Source organism: Phalacrocorax aristotelis, chromosome 3 (assembly GCF_949628215.1).
Source record: "Phalacrocorax aristotelis chromosome 3, bGulAri2.1, whole genome shotgun sequence".
Taxonomy (NCBI): domain Eukaryota; kingdom Metazoa; phylum Chordata; class Aves; order Suliformes; family Phalacrocoracidae; genus Phalacrocorax; species Phalacrocorax aristotelis.
This window is the reverse complement of record NC_134278.1, coordinates 66,927,638-66,941,886: the sequence shown is the minus strand read 5'-3', so window position 1 is coordinate 66,941,886 and position 14,249 is coordinate 66,927,638. Positions and strand designations below refer to the sequence as shown.

At 42.9% G+C, this 14,249-nt stretch overlaps 1 protein-coding gene across 6 annotated transcripts in view; it reads left to right on the top strand.

The window, feature by feature from the left end:
- The window catches only part of HIVEP2 (HIVEP zinc finger 2), a 143,585-nt gene that overhangs the window by 79,644 nt on the left and 49,692 nt on the right, over nt 1–14,249 (top strand). For all 6 annotated transcript variants that reach the window (XM_075087805.1, XM_075087800.1, XM_075087804.1 and 3 more), the window contains one exon: nt 9,474–9,571. The gene's annotated coding sequence lies outside the window, so the exon portion shown is untranslated. The remainder of the gene's footprint in view (nt 1–9,473; nt 9,572–14,249) is intronic.

The following is a 14,249-nucleotide window of genomic DNA, read 5'->3' as shown; positions in this document are numbered from 1 at the left end:
CTACTCTTTTCCTGCTTAATTGTAACAGTCGTGCTAGTAAAGGAGGAGGGCTAAGGAAGCTGCGCTGCCACCAGAGAGCTCTGAACAATTCCTGTGACTGACTCTTGGCCAGCAGCAACTAAAACACAGCTCTCGCACTTGCGGGTATAGATTTTAATGATGTGACCCCTGCCTCCACCCCCAACAGTATTAGGACAACTAGGACACCAGAGGGTGTCAGAATTTTGCCCTTTCTTAGAAGTGTTGTTTCACTCCTAGGTATGGAGAGAAATACTTTTCCTGTCCCACAAACTATCTGGGCAGAACCCACGTCAGTTTGGCTAACAAATCGGGTTTTTTAAAAGAAAACTTCTTGCCCTCTCCAAAATGGGAAATCAAGCAGAACTATGCTTAAACGTGCCTGTTACTAGCAGAATTACAGCTGCAGTTTAGACATTGCATTTCTGCTTTCCATCTGTTGTCTCACTTATTTTTGCTGTCTGTCTCCTTGCTTTCAATTGTGTCTTCTGTGTCTCAGTTTATCCAATTTTCAGGCCAGCCATTTCAGCATTATCGCTGTCCTAATGGCTGTAAGGAGAGCAGAGAAGCTCTTTGCTAAATGATTTTTTTTCCACAATGCCTCTGTGCTTTGTTTGGTCAATTTTTGTTTGTGCTCGGTGCTCCATGTTGTGTCATCTGGAGATGTTTGCATAATGTGTATTTTGCTGCAGTTGTTTAATTTCTGCAAACATTTATACTCTACAGCTCTAAGTGCCTTTGGGGCAGGGACAGATTGTAATCTCAAACAGAGAACAAATCAGAGGGTTGACCCCATGCTGGCTGTCTTTGGCAGCCTGGAGGAGCTGGAGAACAGGTAGAGCCTGGCCCTCAGTGCTCCCCTCCCACAGCTCTACCAGCCTTCTGCCTGGGGGACCCACTTGGGAGGAAGCAGCCTTGGGCAGCAGAGCATAATTTAAGGCAGCCCCGTGGCATTTGTAATTGATTCCTGACCTCTGAGATGAAATGCAAAGGTAGATAAGGCCTCTTCATCGGGGGAGAAGGGCAGAGGTAGGCAAGTGGTGCAATCTGCTTCTGAGAGTAAATTCCCCGTGACCGGTTGCAGCCCTGCTGTTTGTAAGAGGCTTTTTCTTTTCCACTTGTCTGCAGTCGAGGAATGCTCTGGGGGATCCGTGCTTGCCTGGAAGTTGTCTCTGTTAGATTAATGCTGCTTGCTAAGACTAAAGGAAATATAAAGGGAAGAAGAGATTTCAGAGGACTTTGGAAGCTGCCCAGTTACTTCAACGCATCAAGGAAAGAGCTCCATATCAAAGCATTGTGTGTGTTATCCCTACTCTTTCCTCATTCCCGTGGGAGGGAAATGGAAACGGAGGGGTTGAAATGCCTGTGATTTTCCACTCTTCTTCCAGCGGATAAGAAAGGTTCCAATTCATTCTGTGAAAAGGCCCAGAAGGGCTCATCAGCAGTTCTGGATGTAAGGGATTTCCTATGGCAGCTTCTTACCTCATCTCCTCTGTGTTACCTCCTTCTGCCTCTGTTAGCCCCCTGCAACTCGTGGGTAGTATGTATGTATGTATGTTTGTCTGTGCCCAGCCCAAGGATATGTCCCATGGCTTTTTTTTTTTAATTTGTTTTTGCTTAACCAATCTATGGATGAGTTAAAAATACTAGTACTTTATATGCGTAAGTGACAGTTTGATTAACAGCTGAGTTCTACCTTCTTCCAGAATCATAAACTCTAAAGGAAATCAAGGGAAGTTTTGTGAAATGTCCTCAATCTGTGAAAAACCCGTATTCAGAAAGATGCATGCTACCTATTTGCTTTTGACCTGAGCACATGCTTTGCTTTGCTAAATTGGCTTTGGTGATTAGGGATGGCATTAAGGATGTGCTTAAATGATTTGCTTACCTGTGACTGAGGTTGCATAATTTGTCTGCTGATGCTTTTCTGTTGAATTCAGTGAGAGTAGTCTCAGGCTGCAGCGACACAGAAGTGATGCAGCTGTAATTGGCAGGATATGCCAATTAAAACTTATTCCCTTTGTATTGTAAAATGAGTTTTTGCTTTCTCATTACTGCCAGTTTCAAATTATGGTTGTGAATTGTGGTCAAGTCAATATGTTTTCATGGGAGAAGCACAGCAAAACATTTTTGTTTCAGCTCTAGGAATATATAGCTAAAAGCTCTCCTATAGCTGTGTCCAGGCTAACTGCTTGCTGCTGCATTGCCTCATTTTTCAGACTGTTTCATTCTTGTGTTGGACGCCAAAATCATTAGAAAACACTCACTGGCAGCATTTAATAGCATATATTTAGAACGTGAAATTAAGAAACCAGACATTTGTGATGCACTGCTAATCTATTAGTAATTTGTTTAACTCCACAATTTCCACACATGCAAAAGAATAAAATAGAAGCTATTAAAATAAAAGTGATTTTAAAAAATTCTTTATATTTATGGCCTTTGGGTTTTTTCTTCAACATACGAGCTTTTTTTTTTTTTTCTGAGAGTCAATGGTGATTGTGGAAGGTGAAATATTGCAAACAAAACTAAGGAGAAGTTCAAGTTAGCTGTGGAGCCAAAAGTGTGATTCAGGAGCTGAAAATATCTCTGCACTTCATGCATCAAACTCAAACACTGTGCTTTGGCAACGCCCCCTGGATTAGAAGTGGAGTTTGAGGTCATTCCTCCTCCAGCCTGCCATGTATGGATAGGGCCCACGCTTGTGACAAATTACTGACTTACTGAGCACACGCCAAGAGCAGAGTGACATCAGTGCAGAGGGATCTTGCCTCACTGTGGAGAACCAAGGACTCCACTGCTGCCTTTCTCTTGTCTGTCTTTAGACCTGGAGAACCAAGGTGGAGGTACTGGGAATGAGAACACTTTGAAAATTCCCTTTCTAGATGTGGCAATAACAAGGGATAGTGAGGTAGAGCACTTGTCTTCTTGTAAAGAAGTCACAGAGTGTCCAGCAGAAGTGCTAACGAAGTGTGTGGTCAGAGGTGTTTCTGTGGCCCATCCAGATTTTTAAGACAAACAATATAACGCCACTGATGGTGCCAGTGATGGTTGTGGCTGCCGACCTGAGATGACAGTAGCATATCCTGTGCTGTACAAGCTGTCATTGTAACCAGGAGCATAGTGTCAGACTGATCTCAGATTATCTGGTGTAAATCCAGAGAGCCTTGAATGAAGTCTATGATTTGACTTAACACCAGTCTCACTGAGGTCTTAAATTTTATGGAGAACACTGGCTTAGATTTTGCAGGTAACAACAACCAAAACTCTGTAAACAGACGCCAAGTCCTTAGAATATTTTTTTCCATTGACAAATTTCTGTTGTTTCCAGGCATCTCACTTCTCTCCTCGTATCCTGAATGTCGGACTAGCTGCCAACTTCTCAGGGGCAAGTTAGCTTTCATCTGCTGCTGAGATTGTCCAGTGCTGCTGCCATTGCTCTGCCATGGGCTTGAACTTGCGATGGACTTTCCATGGAGATGGAGATAATTTTAACAGATCAAGTGATTGTCATGGGCTCGTAGGACACCTGCCGCACTGCAGCCTGCCTGGCAGCCTGCCTGGCAGCCTGCCTGGCTCTACCTCAGTTTCTTGATTGTGCGTCTGGCTGTATTGGTTTTTCCCAGTGCATGGGTGTCAGAGCAGGGTAGTCATTCAAAGAGGGAAGGAGAGCCAAGGCACTCGGTGTAGGAGGTTCCTCATGGTGATTTTGCTGAAGCTTGTTTGGATTGTGTAGAGCATGAGCATTACCTGGAATCCTATCTTCGTCTCAGATGAGACCTCATGTTCTCGCCTTCTCTGCCCACTCTCTGAGGATCGCCAGGTACACTCGCATCTTGCTGCCAGCAGCCTGTACAAACAGCCCTCCTCTCTTGGCAACAGCGGGCTAGACAAATGTGTTGAGCGACGTGTGTATATGGACACTGTGTCAACTGTCAGCCTGACCATTGTCTAAAAGCATCAAGCCTGGTTAGCGAGGGCACTGATCTCAGCTGGCAGTGTCTAAACTGTTATTTGCAGTGAGGTTATGGACCTATACTTAGGGGGATGTGCTCTTGCTAATTTAGCTCCTGGCTGAAGTGAAAAAAAAGTAACCCAAAATCATAGTTCCAGCAGTAGCAGAAAAATAGGATCCTGTGCAGAGTGAGCTCTGGCCATAGAGAAGAGGATGTAGGGGCGATCCGAAAAAGAAAACACGTGCTTGATTTTAATGAAGTGAATCACCTATGTGTACAAAAAACAAACAAAGGTAATAGGTGGTGTTCTAAAAGCCATTTGGCATGATATATCTTTTAGGTACATTTTGTTCTGATTGCTAACTTTTTGCAGAGCCAGAGAGACTATGAAACCAGCTCTGCTAAAAAACACACGTGTTAGTAAATACGGCTATTTTTATTTATATAATATGTAGACATGTGCACATACATGTGCATATAATATACATATATTTGTGTATATATGAATTCATGCATGTATAAATTTCAACAAATTAAAATTTTGCAAAGATTTCTTGGTGCTCTTTGCATCCAAATCTGCAACTTGGTACTAGCATACAGGAACCAAGACACTAAAATAAAGAAAAACTGTGAGTAAACAATATTTAAATGGGCTATCACACTGCTATTGAGAAAAATGTGGAAAACCAAAAGAGCATAAATACTGAAAAATAAATTAGTCTTCTAATGTCTTTCTGCTTTAGTAATGAAGACAAAAATGTTTACAGCATAGGGACATTTGATTAAAAAATAAATGATATCCCTTTAACTTTGGAGGTAGTTCAAGATTTGATCCATTAATTTAATCAAACTGCTTGTGGGAAAATGTATTTCTGCAGTATCAAGAGCTGCCAGAATGACCTGGAATTAAGAGGGCAAAGGTAGAGACACTGTAAGTATTTTAATTCATCTATTCATAGATGATTTGTGTGAACACATTAAGAATGCCAGTAAAGTAATGGGAATAATTTTCTTCTACTTTTTCCAAATTCAATTGCATATGGTATGATCGCATTTGATCAGGACGTGAATGTAGTTTCTCAGTTGATTGTGTTCTGCTATTGATCATATGAAGTCAATTTAAAGTATGACATTGCTTTTACCTTCCTCATGCAGGAAAACATTTTTACTTCTAGAGTTAGCTGCAGTAGCTATCAAATTGTGTGTCTAATAAATTGTGCTTTGTTTAGAGAGTGATAACTGTAAAATATTGCCCATTCAGAGAAAAAGTACTGAGATTGAGATTGATGCCTGAAGCTTAATGCAACATGGCTGCAATCAAGCAAATTTTAAACTTCTTACTTCTCCCATTACAGACCATAATTCACAGAGTTCTCTGGACTTTCTGTGTCTGAAAAGGAGAAGGGGGGCAAAGAGAACATTAGAAAATCCACACAGACTGAGTTCACAGTCTCTACATACCACAGTACAGAAGCTTGCGTGGCGAATTCACTGAATTTAGTGAGAAAACATCTATAAAGGGGGATTTGAACCCATGGAGATGAAGTGGGAGATTTGCATATAGCCTCACTGCTTTGAGTTGCCAGCCATGAATCCAAGCCCTTGGGTGGTATGCTACAGAAGTGTGCATGTTTTCCTACCTGTGTTGCCTGGCTCTTCTCTGGTACGAATTATGCTGTACAATCCTGGAACCTGCCTGCAATTTAAATGGCACCTGGATTTCTTATAGACCTAGCTAAAGTGAGGCTTTAGGTAAATTCCCAAACCGTGGTAAGGTACAGTCTGTGCTGCAATGTTATCTATCTTCTGCAAGCCAATTAAGGAGTAACATGGGCATGGCTTTATTTGCCCTTTGTACTCTTGAGGCAATCTTGCCCGTTTATTGTGCTATTTCAGAATCTTTGAGTAATTAGCAGTAAAATAAATATTATCCAAATGTTTTCATTAAACTTTCATTTATGATTAAAATACACGTGAGATTTCTGATATTTTTTACCTTGTAAAGTGCACAGGCATCTTGCTGTCACTCCCTACTCCCAACTGACCTTGCAGTGATGGTGTAACAGATCTATAAGAAGTAATATAAAACCAAGTCCTGTTCTTATTGATCCATGAAATGAATTCATCTTTATGGTCAGATGATGCCGATGCCTACTGCTACATTTTTGTTTTACCACTGAAGGTGTAGTTCTACAACTACAAAATGATTCCAGGAGTTGCCAAGGGAGAAGCTAGCAGTCTTGCAAAAGCAGATGGTGTAAGAGTCATTATCAGAGCACTTCTGCCTGCATGTTTCCATGTCCCATGTAAAAGGCTAATCCCTGAGTGTTCGAGATACAAAGTTCAAATTGAAAAAAAACTCTTCCAAGCAGTAAGACGTGTCATGCTTCTCATACTTTTATTTTCCTTCCCATGTACTTGTTTGATCTTAGTCCCCATGGCTGGCAAACAACTGCAGCAGATTAGGAGAGTCATGATCAGATATGACCAAACACTAGCAAATGCTCAGCAGTGATGGTTGCGTTGCAGTGTGTCTTTGGTGGGCAGTCGTTGAAGGCATCCTTGTTTACTTTTGCTGCCAGAGAACCAAGGATTGCACAAATTTTTACTAATGCGGTGATAAAAACAAATTAAAAGTTCCTGGTTTTATATCACAACAATACCTTTGGGAGCTTTAATTGGGCAGCAAAATCCTGTTTGATGACATATGCATTATCTGGGGTTGTTAGAGACTCTGCAGGTTGGCTCTTCCCTCAGACCATGTCCTGTTTGCTAGCGCCAGCGCTGCTGTAAGATGGTAGGTTAGTAAGGAGATGCAGTAGTATTGCCTAGACAAAATCTTACGGTCCTGAACCAGATCTTGCTCTGGATAATATTTTGCCTAATTTTAAGTAATGATTAAGCTTCTTAAAGACTCAGAAACTGATCCAGCCTTCACTGAAGTCAGGGTTAGTCTTTCCCACTTGGATCAGATGCTAAGGCATCCTTTGAGGAATGCCATTGAAGACATTGAAGGTTGCAGTGGAAGACGCTGGTTCCCATCAGTTAAGAGCTAAAAAAGAGATTAAGTAAAATGGAATATAGTGTTCCTTGTGGATTTCAGTTTAAATCCTGTTTATGAAGCTGGAGTAGCAGCAGTGTGATTTTGTTTCATAAATGGCATCTTTCACTTACAGCCTCATTCTCTTTTCATGAAGGTCTGCTCTGCTCCTGCTAGGGTGCTATACAGAGGATTTAGTGTAAATGAAAATAAAGACTCTTGTTTTTGGCTTGTGGATTAGATAAACTGATTCACAATGCACGTTAATTAAAAATAACTGTGTGCAAGTGTAGCCAGCATCACTAAAGCCAGTTTGGCCTATGAAAAGCACAGGGTGACCTGCTTGGGGGCTGGAAGGTATCTGTGCCACACCAGGGAGAGGATGCTTTAATCCGGAGGACCCCTAGCTCCTACTGAGGGGTGGGAAATAAGGACTCATGACTCCTGTATTGCTTTACTTTGTTTTTTGACTGGCACTTTCCTCAGGCCAGTTGTAAAATAGTGAGTGAAATACTGGCCCTGCTAAAAACAGAGTTTTGCCCTTAAGTCCAGCTGTGCCAAGGTTTCACCCACAGATTAAAACTGTATTTGGCCCTGGTTGCTGAAAGGTTCAAGAGTGGTTCCTGGCTCCACATCCAGATGATTTCCTAGAAAGCTGTGTATTGATGTGAAAAAGCATCAGGATCTGGAGCCAGAGCATATGTTACTTTATATACTCAGATGCCTGTATAGACCACTGTTGACATTGCTGGTCAGTAACACATTATCATTTGCTATTTGTTTTTGTTGCTGATAGCAAACGTTAAAGAAAAAGAAAGCATAAGCATATGCCTTTTATTGCTAAATGATTCCAGGCTCGCTTTACCCTTCAGCTTTTGGCACCTCATTTCCAACAGCTCACATCTGCACTCCGCTAGCGGTGGAAGTGCCATGTGTCGCCCACGCCACGGTGGACAGGCTTTGCCCTGTGTATGGTGCAGCACGGGCAGCCATCGCCCTCACTGGAAACAGCGGGAGGTTTTCTGTTGGTTTTGGTGCTAGTAAGGTTAGATCATGGGCACAAATCTGCAAGTTAAGCATGCGATATTTTCCTGTCTGAGTCCTCTGGCATGGTCCCCTGTTGTAGCATTTGTAAGCCCTTGAGGAGCAGGTACCTCCTCCTGCTGTGGTGACCTGACTGCCCTGAGGTGGTGGCCAACCAGGGCTCAGCATCACAGCCAGGGCAAAGAACGGGAGAAGGGGCAACACGAGCTGCACTTCTTGCTGGGACCCTGTGCTCTCCCGGGGTGCTGCCCTGTCCAGGATCATCACCCTGGGATGCCCACACTCATTGCCCATCCCTGTCATGTTACCTGGGGTGGCATCTCAGGTATGGGCGTTCAAGGACAGCGGGAAGCCTGGAAGAAAGCGCCCTGGGCAAAATGCACACTATGGTTGTCTGTGTGCTCATGCTGGTCTTCAACAAAATCAGAATAGCCAGGCCTGCTAGAGTGTGTGATCTCTAGAAGATCTCTGAAGGTTCATTGTCTCAGTATTAATGAGACGGACATTTCAGGCAGCTCTGCTATGTGCAAATTAGATATGAGTCTCCAGTTCCCGATGCGTTGCCTGTATGCCCTGGTTAAGGGTAACCTCCAATTATTCAATAACCCTCTCTCTGCAGGTGTAAATAGGGCAGCCTGTAGCTGTCTAACGTGTCTAACACATTAACGAACATGCCTCCTGGTGCTCTGTGCCTTGGACACACACACATACGTATACTCCTGCATAGACGTAGTCTTTTGTATGCAGAAAGTGCCTTTTTGTGGTCTTTCCCAGAGTACCAGAGTAATTTTCACAGTGTACATTAAGAACTTATTTTCTAAAACTGACTAGCATCATATGGAAAGGGAATTTTTAGAGGTGATCTCACTTTTAAAGCACAGTGCTAGATGGGAAAGAAGCAGAATGAAAGACAATTGCACTGGTCTGATTCAATAACAGGAAAATATTTGTTTAATAAAAAATTATGTGCTCTTAAATTCTGATTTGGACATGATCTTTTCAAAATTGGGCAGAAAACTTGGAACCGCAAGTCCTAAAGGTAAAAAGACTCCAGAGGCACTTCCATGCTTTGTGTGTTTGCAGTGTTTATTGTATACATCATGTTTGAAAATACATCATTGTATGCACCTTTTGGTCTTGTATGGCTATTGTTTCCACCTTGGAATATATTAGTTGATGTGTATTCTAGCCCACAGCAAGTTGGAAACAGCTACTGATTGTTGGTGCTACATTGCTCTGAGGGAAAAAGACCCGAGTAGCAAGAAGCGAATGGAAGAACTGAAGTGACTGAATCTCTGAAGTTCTTAAACATCTTGATGTAGCCAATGCTGTAATGTCAGTTATGTTATAAAATCAACCAGCAGGCTGAATCGACCACAGTGCTTAAAAATCTTTCATATTTGTTTTCCAAATAGGCGGAGGAGAAAGTCAACAGCCATATTCCCTGGAGCAGTGAACCAAATTGCCTTGACTGGAACCATTATTCACTTGCACCTTTGACAGCAGCAGCCAGGTAGGAGGGCAAAGAAAGGATGGGTTTCAGTGAACTGAGGGAGCAGGCCTGGGTGAAAATTTTATCCTTCTCAGAAGGCTTCATGCGGAAGTCAGTCACATTTAAATACTGATTACGTGTCCTTCTGTTACAACTGAAGTCAGCTTTTGCTGAAATCAGAGGCATTTCTCTTTTGGGGCAGGTTATGTTTTTGTTCATTTGGAAGTTCTGCCTTTGCTTTGCCCATGTATTTGGTTTGACACTTCTCCCTCTCTATGCAGTTCTTGCATCAAGCATGCAGGAAGCACACTCAAGCACAAATAAACAGCAAAATGTACTTGTAAAAATACAGGAAGAAATGGTGGGTGGGGTTTTGATATCTGAAACAGGGTTGGGTTTTTTTTTCCGTTTTTAAATTGTCCTAAAGTGTAAGTTGGTGATGTCTGCTTGAACATCTTGCCATTTCAAGTGCACCATTGGTGATACTGTTCAAAGTTTATTTTTTCCTCTTTGAACACTTGAGCACATATAAACTGCTGTTATGAAAGTGATGACACTAGTGTAACAACACCCAGGCTGGCTTAAAGTTAGTTGATCCCCAACAGCAGTCTTACTATGGCATCAGATAGTTCAGAAGCCAGTTTATCTTGTCAAGAAAAGGTCTGGTTTCAGCTGCTCATTGCAGCTCCATGTTTATCTGGGTTGGTAGTCACATCAGTTGGACAGGTTTCACGTTGACTTTGTATCAAAAACTGCTCCTGCATGCAGTACAGTTACTTTTGTTGCTGTAGGAGACCCGAGGCACTGGGAAGCTCCTCTTCCCTAATCTCTGTACAGGCACGTCCTGGACAGTCAGAGAATTATGTTAGCCCTCAGAATTTAATGAGACTGGCTTGAAGTAGTGAAAAGTTCAGAAAAAGTTTGATCCTGCTCATTGGCCTTCTAATTTTTTTTTTATTATCCACTATTTATCTGCAACCATAGGAGCTAGGCATATAAGGAACAGACCAGAGATTCTCATGTGGTGTCACAACCACAGGAGAAGGTGTTCAAAGAAAACGTAGAACATATTTTGAGATAAACCCCCCAGGTTTTTCAGAACTATGTATATGGTGTTGGACCTATGTTTCATTCTATATATAAATTGAAGGAATTAATAGAGGGGGCTATCCCTGGAACCTTTGCTGAAACCTGGAACTGATCCCAAATATTCTGCAGTCCAGGATGGTGCTATATGGGGCCCTTCTTATGGTTCTTACAGATCCCTCTCTAGGTTCCTGCAATGGAAGTTGTATCCATCTGCATGGCATTCTTTCCCCTCTGCAGTCTCTGAGAGCTGACCGAGGTCTTTCCATGCAGCTTGGGATCAGCACTGGGTGCGTGAGAGGGGTGCGAACTGACAGCTGTCAGCAGGGGTGTTACCAATGAACATGCCGGCAAAAAACAAGGCGTCATCCCTTGCCACATTCCACAGGCCAGAGGTCCTGCGGAATTTATGTTGAAAGTTCAGCAGGAAAACAAACTGTCCTCATGCACCCCTGAGCTATGTTGCCAGTTTGGGAAGCATTAACAGCGTGCGAAATTTATAAGCGGGAGTAATGGAATACTCCTGCAGTACAGAAACCCAGCCACGTCCTGACTCACCAGGCAGGATTTAAGTGGAAAACTGAGAACTTTGGTACACAAGAGCGTGGCAGCCGTCCTCTGAAATGGGGTTTTAGCATAAATTTTTCAGGTTTCATTAGCGTGTAACTTAATGGTACTTCTGTGCATTGGGCCCTTATTGCTATGGCTCTCTTGTATGCCGAGAACTATCCCCAATGATGTGTCAGCCGAGTAATGGCATGCTTTACTTTTTTGTATGGAACAATTGAATTTTAGCATAGATGCTCTCAATTAACGTAGTTCAGACCAACATTATTGTAACTATGATAATATGTGCCGCTACCTTGTGTGCTAAGGATATTAAGGCAAGCACTTAATACTGGTAGGGTAGTAAATATGCTGTGTGAGCTAATAAAAGGCGTCCATTAAGAAACTGAACCCTATTACCGCCTACTTTACAGGTGAAAGCTTGCAGTATGATTCCACGGCTAGATATGGGGCGATAGGAAGGCACATTTTCTCTGAAGACAGGAGCATGCAATGCTGCCAAACCAGCAGCCCAAGGCACCCTGCAGGGGATGATTCTTGCAGCAGAGTGATTGCACAAGCTGTGGTGTGGAGGGCTAGCTGCTTTGTTTTGGCTGAGAACCCTCTGAAGATACTGGTCCTAGTTCTCTACTGCCCGAAACCTTCTGCTATTTATACCTGGGTAAAGTGAATGCCGAGCGAGCATCAAATGCCACTACCCTAGCACTAAAGGAGCTGTTATCCACTTTGCCCAAATATAAATGACTATGGAAAGGGTGAAGCAAGTTCAAGGTCTCTCTTTTTGTTATAACATTGCCCCTAGATCCTGCTGTTCATTGCTGACGGTGTGAACAGGAGGAGGCTGTGTCTTCATGGCAGTTTGAGCTCAAGATGTGCAAACTCAGGGGGAAGCAAGAACACTCATTTCTTGTCCCGCTATTAGTCACACAGAGGAAAAACATGTTTCTTCTTCCGCGTCCAGGAGGTGGCTGAGCAGGGTGGTGGGACAACAAATCCATTTGTTAGTTCTCTGACAGCCTGGGGTGGGAAGAAAGAGACTCAAAAACATCTGGAAGAGGCAAAAATGGGTACTGCAAAGTCTCTTCTGTCCCTGGGCATGAAACAGCTCTGCGGCTGAGCCGCTGCCAGCGGTCCCTGCCGCTGCAGTGCCCAGATGCCAGTGGGGCCTCCGAGTGCGGACAAGCGGGTGCACACAGCCGCGGGTGCACGCCTCTGGGGTGGTGAGCGCAGCGGGCCGGTGCCGGGTGAGATGTGGGAGAAAAAAGCCTGCAGCTGCTGCAGCTGCTGCTTGGCAGCCCTTGTCCCCTCGGGAAGCTGCGACACCCTTCTGCTGGCAAGGAGGTGCACTTGCGGGGCTATATTTATCTTCTGTTTATTGCAGAGCTCCCCCAAAAAAATAAAAATTAGGACTTGTTTAGTGAAATCTAGCAACTTCGCTTGATTTTTTTCCCCATACACAAGATGTGCTTCATGCAGCTCCTGTGCAGCCACAGACAGCTATACAATAGCCATCAGCGCATTAACATGCCACATATTGGAAGGACATGGTCCTTGAAATCCTCTGGCACCACAAGCCACAACTTGCAAACTAGAACAGAGACAGATAAGGGTATCATGAAGGAGAAATTTGGCATTGCATATTATAAAACTGAATCCTTAAAAAAAAAGGATACTTTTGGCAGTATTTCATATCTTGTAAATAGAATCCATATATATTCATGCGTATTTTAAGTAGAATATGGTGTACTGCAATTTCTGCTATCTAAGCAAGTATTAGAGTCATTTAAAAACGGATCTTTGCTTTGTAGCCAGCACTGCACAATCAAATAGCAATGCTGGCCTATGTTAGGCATTCTGGGCCAGGATCTGCCAGCGGTACATATACCTGCTGAAGGCAGTGAAGACGCATGGGAGTTGACCTGGCACAGGGTGAGGTCATCAGTGGCTGGCTCTTTCTGAGCAGAGCCGCATGTGGATTGTGTGCTGCAATGCACGCTGCTGTGGAAGGGACCCATTTAAAAAGCAAGAAATGCAAATTGTTTTGAATTGCAGGCAGCAGGAGGGATTCTTGCTCTATAATACCTAGATAAACCTCTGTTTATGTGGCTGTATCATTTCTGCAAGTAACCTACCTTTTGTTAGGGATAGGGGGTCATAACAATATTAACACTGAACCACACTTGGTGGGATTAATTTTCTGTGACTTCCAATACATGTATATACCTATTTGTATCTGTATTTCCCTCTGTCTAAAAAGATCCTAAGGTTACAGATTCAAGGCTCACAGCTTCAATGAAGACATGGAGTGAGCAGTTGCAATTTTGAATCTGCCAGTGACATGTATGCCGAATTACTGTAACATGCCATGCTGTAGGAATGCTAAATTAAATATTTCAAAATATAAAAAAGACACTATAGTATTATGTCAGTCTGTAAAAGTAATCCTGTGAACATTGCTTTTTGTTGCTGTCTTATCAGAAATTTGAAGAATTTACATTTTGGAAAAATTATATAATGTCCAGTGCCCTGTGCAAATCCGTCTGAGCGCAGCCTCTTGCTCACTGACGCTTTCCTAAAAAGTTCTGAGGCTGCAGAGTTTCAGCCAGCTGGGAATCTCAGATCCATGCTAGCAGTTATCTCCAGATGGCTGCACTCTTATTTTGTACCAAGCCTTCTAGCATCTCAGCCTTTGCATGTTTGGAATGATGAAGTCCACTGTTCCACTTGTTTTTGCCAGAAAGTGTACAGGGCATTTTATGATAAGTTTTGACACATGGTATAGCTCAAAGAAGAGGTGAGAGAGAGGCTGTGGGGAGAGAAAAGGGGAAAGGAAAAGAATAGGACAGGAAAGGAGTAAGAAAATGCAGCAAGAAGAGTGTATGTCAGTGTAATGAATTCAGTCTGACTGGCAAATACAATTTGACTGCAAGTTGTGAATTTCATTGAATTTGATCCAAGAAAGACACAGCTGAGCAATCTGCAGGAAGCAATCTTTTCCTAGAAGTATGCAGCTCCAAACTGTACAAATTCTTCCACTGGTCATAAA